Below are 25659 nucleotides of genomic sequence, written 5' to 3' on the forward strand. Positions count from 1 at the left end.
CCTAGACTTCTACTATAGATGCACGCTGCAACCTCCTCCTGTGTCAAGACTGTGTTGTAGCAATTTATCACATTCAGCAAAGACTAGATGCAGCCATAGCTTTAAAGGCATTACTGGGAATATTAGCTATAAAGGGAAGTCCCCTACGTGCTTGATTAATATTTACCTGCTTCCTGCCACTTGAGTCCTCCATGCTGGCTCCCGTTCCTCCATCTTCCGTTCCCAAACAGACACCTCACCACTGAAGCCAATCATTGGCTGCATCTTGCACACAGCCATGTCCATGACCCTGATGGAAGAAAACAAGTGCGGACCATAAAATGGAGAAACAGGTGCCAGCACACAGGACCACAGCATTGAGGATCTTTCAGGAGGCGATGCAAGCTAGAGGCTTAGAAGGTTAATATTCCAAGAAAACCCCTTTAAGAACCAGATGAGCACATGGACAACTTACTTTCTGACTGGATATTAAATCTCCTCAGCTGTTTCAACCACTTCATCAAACTGTTAGGGAGAGTTAACATCACCATTTCATTTTTAATTTTCCGTTCTTCTGTTGCCTCAGAAGAACAGGGAAAAAAACAAAGCAGGATCTTGCAAAAAAATTGGATCCTGTGCATCAGTTAGGGTGGTTTCACACTACCGTTCTATTTTCCGTTTTAGAAATACGTTTTAATGTGATTAAAATGGAAAATAACGGAACTGGTCAAGTGGAATACAAAACGGAAAGCAGAAAAAAAAACACGGAAAAAAAACGGAAAGCTGTGTTCCGTCATTTTTTTCCCCATAGACTTCCGTTTTGCATTCCTTTTTCCAGTTCCGTTATTTTCAGTTTTAATCCCATTTAAACGGATTGCTAAAATGGAAAATAGAACGATAGTGTAAAAGCACCCTTATGCACATTTGATTTGACATCTGTTTAAGCCATTTCCGCCTGACATCCGTTTTGTTAGAAGGAAAAAAAAATCCTGCATGCAGACGGACATGACTCAAACGGATGCCAAATGTGCATAACTGATGCCCAGGATTCTTTTTTTTTTGTTTTGTTTTTTACAGGATCCTGTTTTTTTTTCCTGTGGAATGTCTGAAATCAAGGTAAGTGATATGTAACTTCTGTACTGTCTAAAAGCAAACACAAAATCCTATATACAACACATTTACTAGATACTATCCAAAGACTAGATAAAAATGTCACATGGAATATGCAATATTCACTTTTTCTATTACAAATGCACATCCCCCTAAATACTTATAAAGCTGCTCACCATAGACAGCAAAAGGGGATCAGCAACTTTCTAATATGAACGTTTAGCACAATTCAGCCTCCCTGTCTACATCATAAAAGTAGGCAATGATTACATCTAATCAGTAATCCAAATTGGCTGTTTTTGGAACCCCCACAGACTTTAATGAGTCCATCACTCAATGTGCCCTTGTCTGTGATGGCATGCCCTATGGTCAGCAGAAAATCAAGGATGTGGGAATAAACACATTAAAATCAATAGATCACTATGCCCCCTGTGTTCCTCTGTTCATGAGTTAGTGAGTAATCCCTAACTTAATGCAATAGGGGTCATATGACTCTTTTCTTCCTGACACATGAAACCCTGGGTGCAGAACATAAGCCATGAATGTCAATGGTCAGAATACCGCCATAAGGAGGTTGTCTTCACTGGGGATTCCCTTCTCAAGAGCAAGCTTTTGAAACGGCTAGGTAGTCATGCAAATTTAGTGCCACATAGTCAAACTAAAATGATGTGCTTACTAAAAAGGAGTAAAGGGCAGATTTATGAAAAGTTCCTAAAAAAAATAAAAATCTGCAGTTTTTTTTATGACTAGCAACCAATCACAGCCAAGCTTTTATTTTTGAAGAGTACAATAAGAAATTAAAGCTCTGATATGATTGGTTGCAACGGGCAAAAACAACAGTATTTCTTTAAAGAGCCACTGTATTTTCACACAATTTCATTTCATTTAATAAAGAATAGTGTGTATAGGAAATTTCTAAATCACTTCATTTAACAAATTTGCCTGCATCCACTTAGAGCTGTAAAGTCATGGGGTCTCACTTCCACCTAAGTTGCAGTCCACTGCCTGTTGTCAGGCACGATCCATTCTTAGTAACAGAGACACAGCAGACGGCTGAGAGGAAGTGGGGGCTTGTCAGAGCTAGCTGAGATCCTAAGTCTCATAAAAGAATTGCACTGCTTCTGAATTCACAGGAGCCTCCTGCCTTTCTGTACAGTAAGGGTCCATTCACTCGTCCGTAGTGTATTGCGGATCCACAATATACCCGGACGGCACCCCCATAGAACTGCCTATTCTTGTCCTTAAAGGGAACCTGTCACCAGGATTTTGTGCATAGAGCTGGGGACATGGGCTGCTAGATGGCAGCTAGCACATCTGCAATACCCAGTCCCCATAGCTCTCTGCGCTTTTATTGTGTTAAAAAAACGTTTTGATCCATATGCAAATGAACCTGATATGAGTCCTGTGTCCGGAGATGAGTCCAGCGGAAAGGAGCCCAGCCCCGTTCCGCGTCCTCCGAATCTCCTCCTTGCTGGCTGACGTCACAGAGCTGGAACGCCGAAATCTCGCAATGCGCGAGCTAGCGCATGCGTAGTTCGTTCCCTGTGCTGCCGACACTGCGCATGCGCTAGCTCGTGCATCGCGAGATTTCGGAGCTCCAGCTCTGTGACGTCAGCCAGCAAGGAGGAGATTCGGAGGACGCCGAACGGGGCTGGGCTCCTTTCCGCTGGACTCATCTCCGGACACAGGGCTCATATCAGGTTCATTTGCATATGGATCAAAACTTTTTTTAACACAATAAAAGCACAGAGAGCTATGGGGACTGGGTATTTCAGATGTGCTAGCGGCCATCTAGCAGCCCATGTCCCCAGCTCTATGCACAAAATCCTGGTGACAAAATCCTGGTGACAGGTTCCCTTTAATTGCGGACAAGAATAGAACATGTTCTATTTTCTTCGGGAACCGTATCTCTAGAGAATGAATGGGTCGGGATTACTTCCGCAATGTTGCAGAACGGATCCGGACCCATTCTACGGACGTGCAAATGGACCCTTAGGCCTCTTGCACACGAATGTTTTTTTTCCAGTTCCCGTTCCGTTTTTTTGCGTTCCGTATACGGACCGTATATGGACCGTATATGGAACGCATATGGAACCATTCATCTCAATGGATCCGCAAAAAAAAAACGGAAGGTACTCCGTATGCCTTCCATTTCCGTATTTCCGTTCAAAGATAGAACATGTCCTATTATTGTCCGCATAACGGACAAGGAAAGTACTGTTCTATCAGGGGACAGCTGTTCCGTTCTGCAAAAAACAGAATGCACACGGACGTCATCCGTATTTTTTGCGGGTCCGTTTTTTGCGGACCGCAAAATACTGAAAAAATCATACAGTCGTGTGCAAGAGGGTCCATTCACACGTCCGCAGAATGGGTCCACATCTGTTCCGCAAATTGCGGACCCAGTCATTCTCTATGGGGCAGGAATGGATGCGGATAGCTCCGCATCCGAATTTCCGGAGCGCGCCCCCGATCTTCTGGTCCGCGGGTCCGGAAAAAAATAAAACATGTCCTATTCTTGTCTGCAATTGCAGACAAGAATAGGCAGTTCTATGGGGGTGCCTGCCGGGTGTATTGCAGATCCGCAATATACTACGGATGTGTGAATGGACCCTTAGTGTGACTTCATTATCGGTTTTGTGAGTTCCAGAGCTAAAAACAAGCTTAGTGGAAAATAAGAGAAAGGACGTTGCTGCAGTGCAGTGCTGGCAGATTTCACAGAAGGGATACGCCCTCTGCTTCTGAGTGAAATGCATCTAGCTGTGCAGCTGAAACAGGGAATAATATGGCTAAAAAAGACATTAAGGAGCCCAAAAAAGACACATTTCTTCAGAGTTATGATTGTATAATGAAGCACAGCCATTATGCAAATTTTTCTGAAAACTCAGGTAAGACAACGTTCATAAATCACCATCTTAGTTTTTATCAGTGTAACTTGGAGTGCCCCTTTAATCAGTCAAAAATTGTACTAATTTTCGATCCTATCACAATAGAATGCAGACTAGGAGTACAGGAAAACATGCTTGAGACATACTCACATTAGAACACATCATAAATCTAATGGAAGGGCATGCATACCATATGGGCAGCGTTTGCAGATGCACATATGTAGGCCCTATACATTTAAGGAGGTTCACTACCAACATAACCAACATTGCAGTTCTTCCAAATGTCTACTAGATCACAAGTCAGCTTTTATACTGAGGGACAGAAAAACAAAAAAGGAACAAGTTGTTTTTGGTTGTTCTTCTGCATTCTTAAAGACCTAAGTAGGATTTCACATTACTGATTGGCACTACAGCTCTAGTATCATCATTGCTTAAAGTATAACTGTCATATTTTCCTAAAAAAAAATTTTTTTTGCATATGTTACTGCCGCAGCAGCATTATGCATAAAGCAATCTTTAGTTTCTTCACTTACCACTGTTTTCCTTGAGTTTTCCCCTTAGTTACGGCTGTTTTGAATCCTACATTATGAGGATCTTCTCAAGATGGCTCCTCTGCCAGTTCTCTGAGGCCAAAACTGCATTCCTTCAGGTCACATACAAACTTACTGTAGCCAGAAGCTTCCTGCCAGCCAATCAGATTGGATTACTGAGAGACACGCCTCCTCACTCTGAAGCCTAATGCAGGCATGCAGTGTAAAGGACCGCCCCTCTGCCATCCTAGCCGGAGACAGATGAGCCATAGCAATAGTCTTTTAAAGGAGCAGTGGAAAGAGACAGAGGACATTAATGAAAGCTGCTATTATAAGGTAATTACAGATCTTTTTGCAATCATTGACAGAATAACTCAGGTATGCCTAGCTCTAATAAACTAGCAAATAAAAAAAAAATATGACAGTTATAGAGTTGAGCGAACACCTGGATGTTCGGGTTCGAGAAGTTCGGCCGAACTTCCCGGAAATGTTCGGGTTCGGGATCCGAACCCGATCCGAACTTCGTCCCGAACACAAACCCCATTGAAGTCAATGGGGACCCGAACTTTTCGGCACTAAAAAGGCTGTAAAACAGCCCAGGAAAGAGCTAGAGGGCTGCAAAAGGCCGCAACATGTAGGTAAATCCCCTGCAAACAAATATGGATAGGGAAATGAATTAAAATAAAAATAAAATAAATAAAAATTAACCAATATCAATTGGACAGAGGTCCCATAGCAGAGAATCTGGCTTCACGTCAGCAGAGAATCAGTCTCTTCATGCCATAGCAGAGAATCTGGCTTCACGTCACCCACCACTGTAACAGTCCATTGTCATATATTTAGGCCCCGGCACCCAGGCAGAGGAGAGAGGTCCCGTAACAGAGAATCTCGCTTCATGTCAGCAGAGAATCAGTCTGCATGTTATAGCAGAGAATCATGCTTTACGTCACCCAACACTGGAACAGTCCATTGTCAGATATTTAGGCCCAGGCACCCAGGCAGAGGAGAGAGGTCCCGTAACAGAGAATCTGGCTTCATGTCAGCAGAGAATCAGTCTGCATGTCATAGCAGAGAATCAGGCTTTACGTCACCCAACACTGGAACAGTCCATTGTCAGATATTTAGGCCCAGGCACCCAGGCAGAGGAGAGAGGTCCCGTAACAGAGAATTTGGCTTCATGTCAGCAGAGAATCAGGCTTCATGTCATAGCAGAGAATTATGCTTTACGTCATCCAACACTGGAACAGTCCATTGTCAGATATTTAGGCCCAGGCACCCAGGCAGAGGAGAGAGGTCCCGTAACAGAGAATCTGGCTTCATGTCAGCAGAGAATCAGTCTGCATGTCCTAGCAGAGAATCATGCTTTACGTCACCCAACACTGGAACAGTCCATTGTCAGATATTTAGGCCCAGGCACCCAGGCAGAGGAGAGAGGTCCCGTAACAGAGAATCTGGCTTCATGTCAGCAGAGAATCAGTCTGCATGTCATAGCAGAGAATCAGGCTTTACGTCACCCAACACTGGAACAGTCCATTGTCAGATATTTAGGCCCAGGCACCCAGGCAGAGGAGAGAGGTCCCGTAACAGAGAATCTGGCTTCATGTCAGCAGAGAATCAGTCTTCATGTCATAGCAGAGAATCAGGCTTTACGTCACCCAACACTGGAACAGTCCATTGTCAGATATTTAGGCCCAGGCACCCAGGCAGAGGAGAGAGGTCCCGTAACAGAGAATTTGGCTTCATGTCAGCAGAGAATCAGGCTTCATGTCATAGCAGAGAATCATGCTTTACGTCACCCAACACTGGAACAGTCCATTGTCAGATATTTAGGCCCAGGCACCCAGGCAGAGGAGAGAGGTCCCGTAACAGAGAATCTGGCTTCATGTCAGCAGAGAATCAGTCTGCATGTCCTAGCAGAGAATCATGCTTTACGTCACCCAACACTGGAACAGTCCATTGTCAGATATTTAGGCCCAGGCACCCAGGCAGAGGAGAGAGGTCCCGTAACAGAGAATCTGGCTTCATGTCAGCAGAGAATCAGTCTGCATGTCATAGTAGAGAATCAGGCTTTACGTCACCCAACACTGGAACAGTCCATTGTCAGATATTTAGGCCCAGGCACCCACGCAGAGGAGAGAGGTCCCGTAACAGAGAATCTGGCTTCATGTCAGCAGAGAATCAGTCTGCATGTCATAGCAGAGAATCAGGCTTCACGTCACCCACCACTGGAAGAGGCCACTGTCAGATATTTTTAGGCCCCGGCACCCAGGCAGAGGAGAGAGGTCCCGTAACAGAGAATCTGGCTTCATGTCAGCAGAGAATCAGTCTGCATGTCATAGCAGAGAATCATGCTTTACGTCACCCAACACTGGAACAGTCCATTGTCAGATATTTAGGCCCAGGCACCCAGGCAGAGGAGAGAGGTCCCGTAACAGAGAATCTGGCTTCATGTCAGCAGAGAATCAGTCTTCATGTCATAGCAGAGAATCAGGCTTCACGTCACCCACCACTGGAACAGGCCACTGTCAGATATTTTTAGGCCCCGGCACCCAGGCAGAGGAGAGAGGTCCCGTAACAGAGAATCTGGCTTCATGTCAGCAGAGAATCAGTCTGCATGTCATTGCAGAGAATCATGCTTTACGTCACCCAACACTGGAACAGTCCATTGTCAGATATTTAGGCCCAGGCACCCAGGCAGAGGAGAGAGGTCCCGTAACAGAGAATCTGGCTTCATGTCAGCAGAGAATCAGTCTTCATGTCATAGCAGAGAATCATGCTTTACGTCACCCAACACTGGAACAGTCCATTGTCAGATATTTAGGCCCAGGCACCCAGGCAGAGGAGAGAGGTCCCGTAACAGAGAATCTGGCTTCATGTCAGCAGAGAATCAGTCTTCATGTCATAGCAGAGAATCGTGCTTTACGTCACCCACCACTGGAACAGGCCACTGTCAGATATTTTTAGGCACCGGCACCCAGGCAGAGGAGAGAGGTCCCATAACAGAGAATCTGGCTTCATGTCAGCAGAGAATCAGTCTGCATGTCATAGCAGAGAATCATGCTTTACGTCACCCAACACTGGAACAGTCCATTGTCAGATATTTAGGCCCAGGCACCCAGGCAGAGGAGAGAGGTCCCGTAACAGAGAATCTGGCTTCATGTCAGCAGAGAATCAGTCTGCATGTCATAGCAGAGAATCAGGCTTTACGTCACCCAACACTGGAACAGTCCATTGTCAGATATTTAGGCCCAGGCACCCAGGCAGAGGAGAGAGGTCCCGTAACAGAGAATCTGGCTTCATGTCAGCAGAGAATCAGTCTTCATGTCATAGCAGAGAATCAGGCTTCACGTCACCCACCACTGGAACAGGCCACTGTCAGATATTTAGGCCCAGGCACCCAGGCAGAGGAGAGAGGTTCCATAACAGAGATTCAGGCTTCATGTCAGCAGAGAATCAGTCTTCATATCATAGCACAGAATCAGGCTTCATGTCACCCACCACTGGAACAGGCCACTGTCAGATATTTTTAGGCCCCGCACCCAGACAGAGGAGAGGTTCATTCAACTTTGGGTTGCCCCGCAATATAATGGTAAAATGAAAATAAAAATAGGATTGAATGAGGAAGTGCCCTGGAGTACAATAATATATTGTTAAGGGGAGGTAGTTAATGTCTAATCTGCACAAGGGATGGACAGGTCCTGTGGGATCCATGCCTGGTTCATTTTTATGAACGTCAGCTTGTCCACATTGGCTGTAGACAGGCAGCTGCGTTTGTCTGTAATGACGCCCCCTGCCGTGCTGAATACACGTTCAGACAAAACGCTGGCCGCCGGGCAGGCCAGCACCTCCAAGGCATAAAAGGCTAGCTCTGGCCACGTGGACAATTTGGAGACCCAGAAGTTGAATGGGGCCGAACCATCAGGAGGATGGAGGGGTGTGCACAGGTACTGTTCCACCATCTTATTGAAATGTTGCCTCCTGCTAACACGTTCCGTATCAGGTGGTGGTGCAGTTAGCTGTGGCGTGGTGACAAAACTTTTCCACATCTCTGCCATGCTAACCCTGCCCTCAGAGGAGCTGGCCGTGACACAGCTGCGTTGGCGACCTCTTGCTCCTCCTCTGCCTTCGCCTTGGGCTTCCACTTGTTCCCCTGTGACATTTGGGAATGCTCTCAGTAGCGCGTCTACCAACGTGCGCTTGTACTCGCGCATCTTACTATCACGCTCCAGTGCATGAAGTAAGGTGGGCACATTGTCTTTGTACCGTGGATCCAGCAGGGTGGCAACCCAGTAGTCCGCACACGTTAAAATGTGGGCAACTCTGCTGTCGTTGCGCAGACACTGCAGCATGTAGTCGCTCATGTGTGCCAGGCTGCCCAGAGGTAAGGACAAGCTGTCCTCTGTGGGAGGCGTATCGTCATCGTCCTGCGTTTCCCCCCCAGCCACGCACCAGTGATGGGCCCGAGCTGCGTTGGGTGCCAGCCCGCTGTGAACCTGCTTCGTCCTCATCCTCCTCCACCTCCTCCTCATCCTCGTCCTCCTCGTCCTACAGTAGTGGGCCCTGTCTGGCCACATTTGTACCTGGCCTCTGCTGTTGCAAAAAACCTCCCTCTGAGTCACTTCGAAGAGACTGGCCTGAAAGTGCTAAAAATGACCCCTCTTCCTCCTCCTCCTCCTGGGCCACCTCCTCTTCCATCATCGCCCTAAGTGTTTTCTCAAGGAGACATAGAAGTGGTATTGTAACGCTGATAACGGCGTCATCGTCACTGGCCATGTTGGTGGAGTACTCGAAACAGCGCAACAGGGCACACAGGTCTCGCATGGAGGACCAGTCATTGGTGGTGAAGTGGTGCTGTTCCGCAGTGCGACTGACCCGTGCGTGCTGCAGCTGAAACTCCGCTATGGCCTGCTGCTGCTCGCACAGTCTGTCCAGCATGTGCAAGGTGGAGTTCCACCTGGTGGGCACGTCGCATATGAGGCGGTGAGCGGGAAGCACGAAGTTACGCTGTAGCGCAGACTGGCGAGCAGCGGCAGGATGTGAACGGCGGAAACGCGAACAGACGGCCCGCACTTTATGCAGCAGCTCTGACATGTCGGGGTAGCTGTGAATGAACTTCTGCACCACCAAATTCAGCACATGCGCCAGGCAAGGGATGTGCGTCAAACCGGCTAGTCCCAGAGCTGCAACGAGATTTCGCCCATTATCGCACACCACCAGGCCAGGCTTGAGGCTCACCGGCAGCAACCACTCGTCGGTCTGTTGTTCTATACCCCGCCATAACTCCTGCGCGGTGTGGGGCCTGTCCCCCAAACATATGAGTTTCAGAACGGCCTGCTGACGTTTACCCCGGGCTGTGCTGAAGTTGGTGCTGAAGGTGTGTGGCTGACTGGATGAGCAGGTGGAAGAAGAGGAGGAAGAAGCTGAGTAGGAGGAGGAGGAGACAGGAGGCAAAGAATGTTGCCCTGCAATCCTTGGCGGCGGAAGGACGTGCGCCAAACAGCTCTCCGCCTGGGGCCCAGCCGCCACTACATTTACCCAGTGTGCAGTTAGGGAGATATAGCGTCCCTGGCCGTGCTTACTGGTCCACGTATCTGTGGTTAGGTGGACCTTGCCACAGATGGCGTTGCGCAGTGCACACTTGATTTTATCGGATACTTGGTTGTGCAGGGAAGGCACGGCTCTCTTGGAGAAGTAGTGCCGGCTGGGAACAACATACTGTGGGACAGCAAGCGACATGAGCTGTTTGAAGCTGTCTGTGTCCACCAGCCTAAATGACAGCATTTCATAGGCCAGTAGTTTAGAAATGCTGGCATTCAGGGCCAGGGATCGAGGGTGGCTAGGTGGGAATTTACGCTTTCTCTCAAATGTTTGTGAGATGGAAAGCTGAACGCTGCCGTGTGACATGGTTGAGATGCTTGGTGACGCAGGTGGTGGTGTTGGTGGTACATCCCATGTTTGCTGGGCGGCAGGTGCCAACGTTTCTCCAGAGGCGGAGGAAGAGGCCGAGGCGGCGGCAGCAGCAGAAGAGGCCGAGGCGGCAGCAGCAGAAGAGGTAGCAGGGGGAGCCTGAGTGACTTCCTTGTTTTTAAGGTGTTTACTCCACTGCAGTTCATGCTTTGCATGCAGGTGCCTGGTCATGCAGGTTGTGCTAAGGTTCAGAACGTTAATGCCTCGCTTCAGTCTCTGATGGCACAGCGTGCAAACCACTCGGGTCTTGTCGTCAGCACATTGTTTGAAGAAGTGCCATGCCAGGGAACTCCTTGAAGCTGCCTTTGGGGTGCTCGGTCCCAGATGGCGGCGGTCAGTAGCAGGCGGAGTCTCTTGGCGGCGGGTGTTCTGCTTTTGCCCACTGCTCCCTCTTTGTCTTTTGCTACGCTGTTGGCTCGGTCTCACCACTGCCTCTTCCTCCGAACTGTGAAAGTCAGTGGCAAGACCTTCATTCCATGTGGGGTCTAGAACCTCATCGCCCCTGAATCGTCTTCCACCCAGTCTTGATCCCTGACCTCCTGTTCAGTCTGCACACTGCAGAAAGACGCAGCAGTTGGCACCTGTGTTTCGTCATCATCAGAGACGTGCTGAGGTGGTATTCCCATGTCCTCATCATCAGGAAAAATAAGTGGTTGTGCGTTAGTGCATTCTATCTCTTCCACCCCTGGGGAAGGGCTAGGTGGATGCCCTTGGGAAACCCTGCCAGCAGAGTCTTCAAACAGCATAAGAGACTGCTGCATAACTTGAGGCTCAGACAGTTTCCCTGATATGCATGGGGGTGATGTGACAGACTGATGGGCTTGGTTTTCATGCGCCATCTGTGCGCTTTCTGCAGAAGACTGGGTGGGAGATAATGTGAACGTGCTGGATGCACTGTCGGCCACCCAATTGACTAATGCCTGTACCTGCTCAGGCCTTACCATCCTTAGAACGGCATTGGGCCCCACCAAATATCCCTGTAAATTCTGGTGGCTACTGGGACCTGAGGTAGTTGGTACACTAGGACGTGTGGCTGTGGCAGAACGGCCACGTCCTCTCCCAGCACCAGAGGGTCCACTAACACCACCATGACCATGTCCGCGTCCGCGTCCCTTACTAGATGTTTTCCTCATTGTTACCGTTCACCACAATAAGAAAAATATTATTCGGGCCAATGTATTGAATTAAAATTCAGGCCTTTTTTTACAGACACCTAACACTAAGTCTATCTGGCTATCTATTTAGGTACCGTATTACACTAATAAACGCACACCAGTAATGACAGATTTAGCTGAATATAAATTTGAGGCCTATTATTTAGGCGCTGGGTGACAGGTATACGTTTACGGACAGAATTAGACTTTGATCTGCACTGTAGCGTGTGTGTGAAGTTCTTGAGAATTACCCTATCAGCACCTTGAATCTAATATACCCTTTTAGGGATAGATTTAAAGTAGGCCTGATACAGCAGAAACCACTAATTTTCAGAATTGCAAATTTGGGAATTGTTTTTCAACCCAGAACAAAAACTGTGCTTTGACGGTCACTAAAAATAACTTGACCAGCTAAAGCAGTACAGATTTGGATGAATATAAATGTGAGGCCTATTTTTTAGGCGCTGGGTGACAGGTATACGTTTAATCACAGAATTAGACTTGGATCTGCACTGTAGCGTGTGTGTGAAGTTCTTGAGAATTACCCTATCAGCACCTTGAATCTAGTCTACCCTTTTAGGGATAGATTTAAAGTTGGCCTCATACAGCAGAAACCACTAATTTTGAGAATTGCAAATTTGGGGATTGTTTTTCAACCCAGAACAAAAACTGTGCTTTGACGGGCAGTAAAAATAACTTGACCAGCTAAAACAGTACTGATTTGGATGAATATAAATGTGAGGCCTATTTTTTAGGCGCTGGGTGACAGGTATACGTTTTATCACAGAATTAGACTTGGATCTGCACTGTAGCGTGTGTGTTAAGTTTTTGAGAATTACCCTATCAGCACCTTGAATCTAATATACCCTTTTAGGGATAGATTTAAAGTAGGCCTGATACAGCAGAAACCACTAATTTTGAGAATTGCAAATTTGGGAATTGTTTTTCAACCCAGAACAAAACTGTGCCTTGACGGTCACTAAAAATAACTTGACCAGCTAAAACAGTACAGATTTGGATGAATATAAATGTGAGGCCTATTTTTTAGGCGCTGGGTGACAGGTATATGTTTAATCACAGAATTAGACTTGGATCTGCACTGTAGCGTGTGTGTTATGTTTTTGAGAATTACCCTATCAGCACCTTGATTCTAATATACCCTTTTAGGGATAGATTTAAAGTAGGCCTGATACAGCAGAAACCACTAATTTTGAGAATTGCAAATTTGGGAATTGTTTTTCAACCCAGAACAAAAACTGTGCTTTGACGGTCACTAAAAATAACTTGACCAGCTAAAGCAGTAATGACAGATTTGGATTAATATAAATGTGAGGCCTATTTTTTAGGCGCTGGGTGACAGGCTCAACTTGCCCCTGATGTAGTATATGGCCAAAAGATAACCACACTATTGATGGTTAAATGCACTTGATGAAAGCTTGACCCTGATGTAGGATATAGCAAAAAATAACCACACTATTGATGGTTAAATGCACTTGGGTGACAAGGTCAGCTTGCCCCTGATGTAGTATATGGCCAAAAAATAACCACACTATTGATGGTTAAATGCACTTGATGAAAGCTTAACCCTGATGTAGGATATAGCAAAAAATAACCACACTGTTGATGGTTAAATGCACTTCGGTGACACAGGCTCAGCCTGCAGCTGATGTAGGATATAGCAAAAAATAACCACACTATTGATGGTTAAATGTACTTGGTGGCAGCTTGTGCTGGCGCACAAGCAAGCCACAAAATGGCCGCCGATCACCCCAGAAAAAAGTGACTGAAAAACGCTCTGGGCACCCTAAAAACACTGAGCAATTGAATAGCAGCAGTTCAATGATCCACAGCTGGAGATCGATCACTGAATGAAGTCTTTTGGAGGAGTTAATCTGCCTAATCTTGCCCTAACGTCGCAGCTGCAACCTCTCCCTATGCTTGAATCAGCAGAGTGACGTGCGGCGCTACGTGACCCAAGCTTATATAGAGGCTGGGTCACATGCTGCACTGGCCAATCACAGTCATGCCAATAGTAGGCATGGCTGTGATGGCCTCTTGGGGCAAGTAGTATGACGCTTGTTGATTGGCTGCTTTGCAGCCTTTCAAAAAGCGCCAAGAAAGCGCCGAACACCGAACCCAGACTTTTACGAAAATGTTCGGGTTTGGGTCCGTGTCACGGACACCCCAAAATTCGGTACGAACCCAAACTATACAGTTCGGGTTCGCTCATCCCTAGACAGTTATCCTTTAAAGAGGTTGTCTCACTTCAGCAAATGGCATTTATCATATAGACAAAGTTAATACAAGCCTTACTAATGTTTTGTGATTGTCCATATTGTCTCCTTTGCTGGCTAGATTAATTTTCCCATCATATTATACACTACTTGTTTCCATGGTTATGACCACCTTGCAATCCAGCAGTGGTGGTTGTGTTTGCACACTGTAGAAAAACAATGCTAGACTATTTGCACTCCCACGGTCCCAGCCACCAGAGACGCTGCATGCTTTTTTCTATATTGTGCAAAAAGGGCCCCTGCTGCTGGATTGCACGATGGTTGTAGTGACAACCATTGGATTGCAGGATGGTTGAGGTGAGACAACCTCTTTAGGCCTCCTGCACACGAACGTATTTTTTTGCGGTCCGCAAAAACGGGTCCCGTTTTTCCGTGATCCGTGACCGTTTTTTCGTCCGTGGGTCTTCCTTGATTTTTGGAGGATCCACGGACATGAAAAAAATGTCGTTTTGGTGTCCGCCTGGCCGTGCGGAGCCAAACGGATCCGTCCTGAATTACAATGCAAGTCAATGGGGACGGATCCGTTTGACGTTGACACAATATGGTGCCATTTCAAACGGATCCGTCCCTATTGACTTTCAATGTAAAGTCTGGAGTCCCTTTTATACCATCGGATCGGAGTTTTCTCCAATCCGATGGTATATTTTAACTTGAAGCGTCCCCATCACCATGGGAACGCCCCTATGTTAGAATATACTGTCGGATAATAGTTAGATCGTGAAACCTCATTTCCGACAGTATATTCTAACACAGAGGCGTTCCCATGGTGATGGGGACGCTTCTAGTTAGAATATACTACAAACTGTGTACATGATTGCCCCCTGCTGCCTAGCAGTATCCGATCTCTTACAGGGGGCCGTGATCAGCACAATTAACCCCTCAAGTGCCGCACCTGAAGGAGTTAATTGTACTATCATATCCCCCTGTAAGAGATCAGGGCTGCCAGGCAGCAGGGGGCAGACCCCCCCCCCTCCCCAGTTTGAATATCATTGGTGGCCAGTGCGCCCCCCCCCCCCCCCCCCTTCCTCCCTCTATTGTAATAATTCGTTGGTGGCACAGTGTGCGCCCCCCCCCCCTTCCTCCCTCTATTGTAATAAATCGTTGGTGGCACAGTGTGCGCCCCCCCCCCTTCCTCCCTCTATTGTAATAAATCGTTGGTGGCACAGTGTGCGCCCCCCATCGCCCCCCCCCCTCCCTCTATAGCATTGACAACATTGGTGGCCAGTGTGCGGCCTCCCATCTCCTTCCCCCCCCGATCATTGGTGGCAGCGGGTTACTAGCAATAGTACAATAGTAAAAGATTCATACTTACCTGGGAGCTGCGATGTTCGTGTCCGGCCGGGAGCTCCTCCTACTGGTAAGTGACAGTTCATTTAGCAATGCGCCGCACAGACCTGAGGCTGTCACTTACCAGTAGGTGGAGCTCCCGGCCGGACACGAACATCGCAGCAGCTGGTAAGTATGAATCTTCAACTATTGTACTATTGCTATGTAACCACGGCAACCAGGACTGTAGTAGCGACCTGGTTGCCATGGCTACCGATCGGAGCCCCAGCGATTAAACTGGGACTCCGATCGGAACTCCGCTGCCACCAATGATGATGGGGGGGGGGAGATGGGAGGCCGCACACTGGCCACCAATGTTGTTAATGCTATAGAGGGAGGGGGGGCCGATGGGGGGCGCACACTGTGCCACCAACGAATTATTACAATAGAGGGAGGGAGGGTTAATGCTATAGAGGGAGGGGGGGCCGATGGGGGGCGCACACTGTGCCACCAACGAATTATTACAATAGAGGGAGGGAGGGGGGGGCGCACACTGTGCCACCAACGAATAATTACAATAGAGGGGGGGGGGGCCGCACTGGCCATCAATGATATTCAAACTGGGGAGGGGGGGGTCTGCCCCCTGCTGCCTGGCAGCCCCTGATCTCTTACAGGGGGATATGATAGTACAATTAACCCTTTCAGGTGCCGCACCTGAAGGGGTTAATTGTGCTGATCACGGCCCCCTGTAAGAGATCGGGTGCTGCCAGGCAGCAGGGGGCAGTCTTGTACACAGTTTGTAGTGTATTCTAACTAGAAGCGTCCCCATCACCATGGGACGCTTCTGTGTTAGAATATACTGTCGGTTCTGAGTTTTCACGAAGTGAAAACTCAGCTTTGAAAAAGCTTTATGCAGACGGATCTTCGGATCCGTCTGTATAAAAACTAACCTACGGCCACGGATCACGGACACGGATGCCAATCTTGTGTGCATCCGTGTTCTTTCACGGACCCATTGACTTGAATGGGTCCGTGAACCGTTGGCCGTGAAAAAAATAGGACAGGTCATATTTTTTTCACGGCCATGAAACACGGATCACGGATGCGGCTGCAAAACGGTGCATTTTCCGATTTTTCCACGGACCCATTGAAAGTCAATGGGTCCGCGAAAAAAACGGAAAACGGCACAACAGCCACGGGTGCACACAACGGTCGTGTGCAGGAGGCCTTAAAAGAATGCGTCGTCTGAGTTTCGCACAAACTCAATAGGTGAGCGTACTGCTTATAACATAACGGCTATAGAGAGGTTGTCTCTGCTGGGGCAACTTTATTTTTAATGGCCTATTCTCAGGTTGCACCATCAATAAAGAAAATCATGGACAACCTGCTTAAGGGCTCATGCACACGAACGTATTTTCTTTCTGTGCTCGTTTCGTTTTTTTGCGGACCATATACGGAACCAATCATTTCAATGGGTCTGCAAAAAAACTGAAGTTGCTCCATGTGCATTCCGTTTCCGTATGTCCATATTTCCGTTCCCCCAAAAAATAGAACATGTCCTAATATTGTCCACATTACGGACAAGGATAGGGCTATTGAATTAGGGGCCAGCTGTTCCGTTCCGCAAAATACGGAATGCACACGAACATCATGCATATTTTTTGCAGATCCGTTTTTTGCGGACCTGATTGACTGACTAATTGACTAATATATTGGAGAAATGCACAGAGAACAATTTTGGTGGGAAGAGATGTTATTGCCACAATACAAGTACCTGTACAGTGTTCATACAGGTTGGTTTAACTTAAAAGTTTGTGGGTCCCAATACATAATTTCTACTGCCTCCCTGCCATGTGTCATTAATAGTACAGGTGTCTTCATATGTGATAGAGAGGACTTTGGGACCCTCCAAGCACCAGGATCTAGGTGTCACTGGTATCTCTGCACTGTATGTAGCTATGGCTAGAGATGAGCAAAGTTTTGAAAAATTTGATTTGTCCAATTCGCCGAAGTTAGCCAAGAAATTTGATTAGTTCCGAATCAAATAGTCACAAATCGCTATAAATAACAGGAATATGTCGCACAAGAGTGACTAGGGAACAACACGAGGTGCACCCACTAACAGATGACACCCAATCTGAAAGAGAAGATAATAAATAGTGAATAACAGTGGGGCACTCTCGATAGCAATGAGAACAGTAGATTGAATTAGTATATATAAAATTTATTACTATCCTAAACTGTATAAATTCATTATCACAGCTGGTTGAAATAGTAGCAGCAATAGTGGTGGCAATAATGCGTGGTAGGATAAAACAATAATGCAGATAGCAAAAAAAAAAAAAATGAAAAATAATAACTGAATATATTAGTCCATCAGTAGATTTCAATGATTCCCTAATAGGGTATTGATCATACAAAACCAAAATAGTGCTGGTGTCTTGCACCAAAAAGTGTACATCAAAAAATGCTCTAGTTATAATCCGATAACTTCCAGTTTTAAAAAATGTATCAACTGATCTCGAATCTAAAGTGCAAGTCAGCGCTGGTAATATTCAGAGCGGCGTCCCGCCCCTAAACTGAAACAGCGGCGTCCTGCTGTATATTTCGAAAAGCGATCGCTTACTGATGCAGACACATCGATCTTACCCGGAGGGCTTCAATGGAGTCGCCTACCCTCTACTGTTAGAGGGCTGTTAGATCTTCTGAAGACTAACAGCCCTCGAAACCGGAGCACCGATACATACAGGAGGCGCACCGTGTAGAGGGTAGGCGACTCCATTGAAGCCCTCCGGGTAAGATCGATGTGTCTGCATCAGTAAGCGATCGCTTTTCGAAATGTACAGTGAGACGCCGTTGTTTCAGTTTAGGGGCGGGACGCCGCTCTGAATATTACCAGCGCTGACTTGCACTTTAGATTGGAGATCAGTTGATACATTTTTTAAAACTGGAAGTTATCGGATTATAACTAGAGCATTTTTTGATGTACACTTTTTGGTGCAAGACACCAGCACTATTTTGGTTTTGTATGATCAATACCCTATTAAGGAATCATTGAAATCTACTGATGGACTAATATATTCAGTTATTATTTTTCTTTTTTTTTTGCTATTTTTGCTATCTGCATTATTGTTTTATCCTACCACGCATTATTGCCACCACTATTGCTGCTACTATTTCAACCAGCTGTGATAACAAATCGCTATAAATCATACAGCAGACATCCGGCCGCAATGATGGGGAACAGTGATCTCGCCGAACCCCATCATTTAACCCCTCAGATGGCGCGATCAACACCAACTGTGTTGGTGAGGCATCTGTGAGGTAAGGCAGAGGGAGCCACAGTAGTGTGGGATACTACTCAGGTCCTTAAGAATGCAGAACAACCAAAAACAACAACTTGTTCACTTGTTCTTTTGGTTTTTCTGTCCCTTAGTATAAAAGCTAATTTGTGATCTAGTAGACTTCTGATTGGAGCAGTTAAAGGATAACTGTCATTTTTTTTATTTATTTGCTAGTTTATTAGAGCTAGGCATACCTGAGTTATTCTGTCAATAATTGCAAAAAGATCTGTAATTACCTTATAATAGCAGCTTTCATTAATGTCCTCTGTCCCTTTCCACTGCTCCTTTAAAAGACTATTGCTATGGCTCATCTGTCTCCGGCTCGGAAGGCAGAGGGCAGAGGGGCGGTCCTTCACACTGCATGCCTGCATTAGGCTTCAGAGTGAGGAGGCGTGTCTCTCAGTAATCTAATCTGATTGGCTGGCAGGAAGCTTCTGGCTACAGCAAGTTTGTATGTGACCTGAGGGAATGCAGTTTTGGCCTCAGAGAACTGGCAGAGGAGCCATCTTGAGAAGATCCTCATAATGTAGGATTCAAAACAGCCGTAACTAAGGGGAAAACTCTGGTAAGTGAAGAAACTAAAGATTGAGTTATGCATAATGCTGCTGCAGCAGTAACATATGCTAAAATAGATTTTTTTAATGAAATTATGACAGTTATCCTTTAAATCAGATAGCTAACTTTTCATTGGTTTTCAAAGGCTTTTGTCACAAGATAACCAAGATAACACTGTGCCATGTTTTATCGGAGTTAATTTTACACACATTAATTTCTTAGCACTTCCCTCTACTGCTCTGTTCTGTCAAATCATAAAACTACTGAAATAACAGAAATTATTTTTTAACACTGTAGACATGAATCCTTTAAAAGGGATTTGCAACAGGGATGACCATAATCCCATGCCTATCCGTCCTTAAGGTCCGGGTTTCCTCAATACTATGAACCTAATGGTATTTTGCTTTTAAAATGTATTAGGGTTAAAACCAAATGGGCTGAACATGGTGGATCGATCAAACATGGCTGCTGGATTATTGCCATAAGGGACAGGACCCTGAAAACTAGCTGCCATATTATATAGTGGCCAAACAGGGGCTGTTGATGGTATGGGGTTTGACTGGTTAGGTGGTGGCACAATATGGATATTATTGATATTATTGCAGGAGATTGGAGGCAAGAATAGCAATAATATCCATATTATTGCAGGAGATTGGAGGCAAGAACAGCAATAATATGGATATTATTGCTGTTCTTGCCTGCAATCTCCTGCAGGTTATTTGACAGTAAACAGTGCATATTAAACAGCTCTGGCATACCCACTTCTCCAACCCCAGTGCTCCCCTGAAAACTCTTCTTCTGCATCTGCTTTTCCTGCTTTTCCACATCATCTAATTTTCGATGAGAATATGTCATCAGGAACTTCCAGCTCCTCTTCTCTCTGAAACCAAGAAGGATGATTTGGAAGAAGTAAAGCCAGCAAAAGATGAGGATGGTCATCATTAAGTCCTGGCCCCACTTAGGGGTGAAGACTGGATGGTATTGGTTGGCATGCTGGCACCAGAATAATAAAGGCTTCCATCTTATTGGTATTGATAATTACATATTATTATTATTATTATGTATTTGAAAGCGCTATCAATTCCATGACATTGTACATCAAGAGGGGGTTCCACAAACATAATATAAAAATATAACAAACAAGAAACTATTAACGGCTAATGTAATAAATAAATAAATGTAGGAATAAATAAATAAAACTCACGCAGAATGAATTTATTGCTCACACAGAATGTTTTAACCAGAGATGAGCAAAGTTTAGAAAAATTTGATTTGGCCGATTAGGCTACATGCACACGAACGTGGTTTGGTTCCGCATCCGAGCCGCATTTTTTTTCGGCTTGGGTGTGGACCCATTCACTTCAATCTGTCCGTTGCTCCGTTCCGTAGCCCTGCAAAAAAAATAGAACATGTCCTATTCTTGTCACTTTTGCGGACAAGGATAGGCATTGTTACAATGGATCCGCAAAAAAAACGGCTGCCATACGGACTTCATGCATTTTTTTCGGACAGCAAAACACATACGGTCGTGTGCATCTAGCCTAAATCAGGTATACCCAGGCCACTCTGCCTAATAATATTCTGGATGGAAATCACTGACCAAAACACTGACGTGTGAATGAGGCTTTAAACTGCAGGAAGACTTCATCACCGTGTACATCAGTGCACCAACAGTCATAGCTAATCCATTCTGTTAGGCGCCATCCAAAATACGACACAGAGCAGCATTCTTGTGTCCAGTAATAAGGCCTCTTTCACATGGCCGTAGTGCTCCCATGGCCGTATTGTGAGCCGCATACGGCGGTTCCGCAATACACTGGTCACCAGCCGTGCGCATTCCACATCACGGATGCGGACCCATTCACTCAATGTTAGAATATACTGTCGGTTCTGAGTTTTCACGAAGTGAAAACTCAGCTATGAAAAAGCTTTTATGCAGACGGATCTTCGGATCCGTCTGTATAAAAAGTAACCTACGGCCACGGATCACGGACACGGATGCCAATCTTGTGTGCATCCGTGTTCTTTCACGGACCCATTGACTTCAATGGGTCTGTGAACCGTTGGCCGTGAAAAAAATAGGACAGGTCATATTTTTTTCACGGCCAGGAAACACGGATCTCGGATGCGGCTGCAAAACGGTGCATTTTCAGTTTTTTCCACGGACCCATTGAAAGTCATGGGGTCCGCGAAAAAAAACAGAAAACGGCACAACGGCCACGGGTGCACACAACGGTCGTGTGAAAGAGGCCTTACAGGCAGGGCTAATTTATTGCCAGGGTTGTCAACCAATTTTTCTTTTTTCTGGACAATTTATCCCAAAATCACGGACAGCCTACATTTTTTATGGACAAATTGGAAAGCCATAATGAATGATAAAGATTATTTATAAGTAATACATGTATGTCTATAGCTCAATATATCTGATGATAACACCTCATTACTAGTATTTACTGTGAGCTGTAAAATGATATTTACCAGCCAAATAATCTAGTCAAATACCCCCAGCCTAAAAAAATAAATAAAACACACATCTATTTTTTTCACGGACACAGGAAAAAAGTCATCTACTTTTACGGACTGTCCAGAAATTTCTGGACTGTTGGCAACCCTGCCACGTATATAACTGTGCAGTGCACCAAGATTCAATTAGTCTGCAGCAGTTGCAGTAACAGTGTGCACAAAGATTCATAGTTAATCCGTTGTGTTAAACAAAAGGAAATGCATACAGCACCCTTTGGTAAAGCAAAAAAAGGGTGCGCGCCCCTGCAGGAGCTGTGTCCAAATGGCTCCTTAATGGAACAAAATAAAGAAATGGAGGCAACGCCCATAATGTAGTGGTGAAAAAAAGGTTCTTTTAATCCATATTGTGACAGTCCAAACACATGCTTTTAACCCCTTAAGGACACGGCCATATTTCACCTTAAGGACCAGGCCATTTTTTGCAAATCTGACCAGTATCACTTTATGTGTGAATAACTTTAAAACGCTTTTACTTATCAAGGCCATTCTGAGATTGTCTTTTCGGCACATATTGTACTTCATGACACTGGTAAAATGGAGTCAAAAAAATTCATTTTTATTTATAAAAAAAATACCAAATTTACCAATTTCTTTAAAAAAAAATTGCAAATTTCCAAGTTTCAATTTCTCTACTTCTATAATATATAGTAATACCTCCAAAAATAGTTATTACTTTACATTCCCCATATGTCTACTTCATGTTTGGATCATTTTGGGAATGCTATTTAATTTTTTGGGGATGTTACAAGGCTTAGAAGTTTAGAGGCAAATCTTGAAATTTTTTTAAAACCCACTTTTTAAGGACCAGTTCAGGTATGAAGTCACTTTGTGAGGCTTACATAATAGAAACCACCCAAAAATGAAACTACACCCCTCAAGGTATTCAAAACTGATTTTAAAAACGTCATTAACCATTAGGTGTTCCACAAGAGCTAATGGCAAATGGAGACCAAATTTTCCATTTTAATCCATTTTTAGAAGTAGAAACTCCATAAAAGTGGCCCATTCTAAGAAACTACACCCTTTAAGGTATTCAAAACTGATTTTACAAACTTTATTAACCCTTTAGGTGTTCCACAAGAGTTATTGGCAAATGGAGATGAAATTTAAGAATTTTAAATTTGGGGCAAATTTTCAATTTTAATAAATTTTTTCCTGTAACAAAGGCAAGGGTTAACAGCCAAACAAAACTCAATATTATTGCCCTGATTCGTAGTTTGCAGAAAAACCCCATTTGTGGTCGTAAACTACTGTACAGGCACACGGCAGGGCGTAGAGGGAAAGAAGCGCCGTGTGGTTTTTGGAAGGCAGATTTTGCTGGACTGGTTTATTTACACCATGTCCCATTTAAAACCCCCTGATGCACCCCTAGAGTAGAAACTCCATAAAAGTGACCCCATTTTGAAAACTATGGGATAAGGTGGCAGTTTTGTTGGGACTATTCTTAGGGTACATATGATTTTTGGTTGCTCTATATTACATTTTTGTGAGGTAAGGTTACCAAAAATAGAAATTCTGAAATTTCATCTCCATTTGCATTAACTGTTGAGGAACACTTAAAGGGTTAATAAAGTTTGTAAGATCAGTTTTAAATACCTTGAGGGGTGTAGTTTCTTAGATGGGCTCATTTTATGGAGTTTCTACTCTAGGGGTGCATCAGGGGTTCTTCAAATGGGAAATGGTGCCAAAAAAAAAGGCCATCAAAATCTGCCTTCCAGAAACCATACGGCGTTCCTTTCCTTCTGTGCCCAGCCGTTTGGTCATACAGCAGTTTACGACCACATATGGGGTGTTTCTGTAAACTGCAGAATCAGTGTAATAAATATAAGTTTTGTTTGGCTGTTAACCCTTGCTTTGTTACTGGAAAAAATGGATTAAAATGGAAAATTTGCCAATAAATAGCTGTTTTCGCACAGTTTTAATTTTATTTTTTTGATCGTGTTCATTTGAGGGGTTAGGTCATGGGGTATTTTTATAGAGCAGATTCTTATGGACGCGGCGATACCTAATATGTCTACTTTTTTGTTTATTTAGGTTTTACACTATATTATACTTTTTTAAACAAAAAAAAGAAAAACATTTTAGTATCTCCATAGTCTAAAAGCCAGTTTTTTTTTTTTTTTTAGCCGATTGTCTTAGATAGGAGCTCATTTTTTGTGGGATGAGAGGATGGTTTTATTGGCACTATTTTGGGGGGCATATGACTTTTTGATTGCTTGCTATTACACTTTTTGTGATATAAGGTGACAAAAAAATACCTTTTTTTGCACAGTTTTTATTTTATTTTTTTGATCATGTTCATCTGAGGGGTTAGGTCATGTGGTGTTTTCTATAGAGCAGATTCGTACGGACACGGCCATACCTAATATGTATACTTTTTTATTTATTTTAGTTTAACAAAATATCATTTTTGAAAATGGGGTGTCTCAAGTCTGAGAACCATAGATTTTTTTCGATTTCAGTGGCTAAATGGAATTGAAATTGGGGAAGGGGATTATAAATTTAGTACTCCATGGAAGTGTGGTACTCCCTGAAGCAACTGTCAATGCAGAGGCCCATGATAATCGGGGCACATGTCACACTGAATGGTGGTGTCCTTCCGTATCCCCCTCCTGTGACACACTCCAGTTCCAGAGGTACTCCGGCCTGCTCTTTCCCGGGCAGAAAAGATCAGGGCCTTGTGGACTTCCTCATAGAACTGGAGGAATTTCCCTGTTTTGCCAGCGCTCTGGGACAGCACAAAAGAGTTGTACAAGGCAACCTGTACCAAGTAGACTGCAACTTTTTTGTACCCTGTCCGGGTTTTGCGTCTGGCGTTATATGGCTTGAGGACTTGATCAGAGAGTTCAACTCTCCAATACCAATTGTAGTCAACGATACAATCAGTGCTTGAGACCGGTTGCCGTAAATTGCAGGGGCGATGCAGGTACCGTAAATTGTGGACAGTACAAGGTTATCCCTTTTGTCCTTATACTGTATCTGACCAGTATCAGGTTTACACTGGTTAAGGGGCACGGGGGTCTAACCCCTGGGGAAAGGTACCTGGAGGGGGTGGGTAGGGAGGCCGCGTTGATTTTTCCGCACGGTCCCACAAGTGGATGTGGATCTGGCAGCGAGGGACTGGAACAAGGGGATACTAGTATAAAAGTTATCCACATACAAGTGGTAACCCTTATCTAGCAGTGGGTGGATAAGGTCCCACACAAGTTTCCCGCTAACATCCAGAGTGGGGGGACATTCTCGGGGTTCAATACGGGAATCTCGCCCCTCGTACACACTAAACTAGTAAGTGTACTCTGAGATACTCTCACAAAGTTTGTACAGCTTCACGCCATACCTCGCCCGCTTAGAGAGAACATACTGGCAGAAAATGAGTCTCCCCTTGAAAGCAATGAGAGACTCATAAACCGCAACCTCCCTCAAAAAATTTGGCCCCGAAGTGATCGATGACCGGCCTGATTTTGTACAGGCGGTCATAGGCAGGATCACCTCAGGGGGAACATGCTGCATTATCTGCATAATGCAGGCATTTCCGAATGGCCTCAAACCGGGTACATGTCATTGCCATACAGTAGAGTGGGGTCTGGTAAAGGACGTCCCCACTCCAGTACAGTCTGACACAGTTTTTTTTTACTAGGCCCATGTGCAGCACGAGGCCCCAAAACGTTCTTATCTCGGCTGCACTGACTGAGGAGTCCAGCACCGTCCCTAGCCAAAAAGGAGCCCGGGTATTGGAGCAATGAACTGTTTGGCGTACAAGTTCGTTTGCTCCACCATCAGATTCACAAAGTGGTCACTAAAAAAAAACTAAAATAGTCATATTCAGTGAAGCCCACTATGGGAATCTGGATTCCTGGTTGGCCAACAAAATCAGGAATCACAGGATCAAAATCCTCTGGGGTACATCAGACAGGTTTCACCGGTTAGGGGGCTCAGGTGGACTTATCTGGTGGGCCGGAATAACTAGTACGAGCCCCAGAGCTGCTTGTACTAGTGGTGAGCCACAGGATCCCTGGCATGGCGATCCCACTTGCTCTGCCGCCTTGGGG

Source organism: Bufo bufo, chromosome 1 (assembly GCF_905171765.1).
Source record: "Bufo bufo chromosome 1, aBufBuf1.1, whole genome shotgun sequence".
Classification (NCBI taxonomy): domain Eukaryota; kingdom Metazoa; phylum Chordata; class Amphibia; order Anura; family Bufonidae; genus Bufo; species Bufo bufo.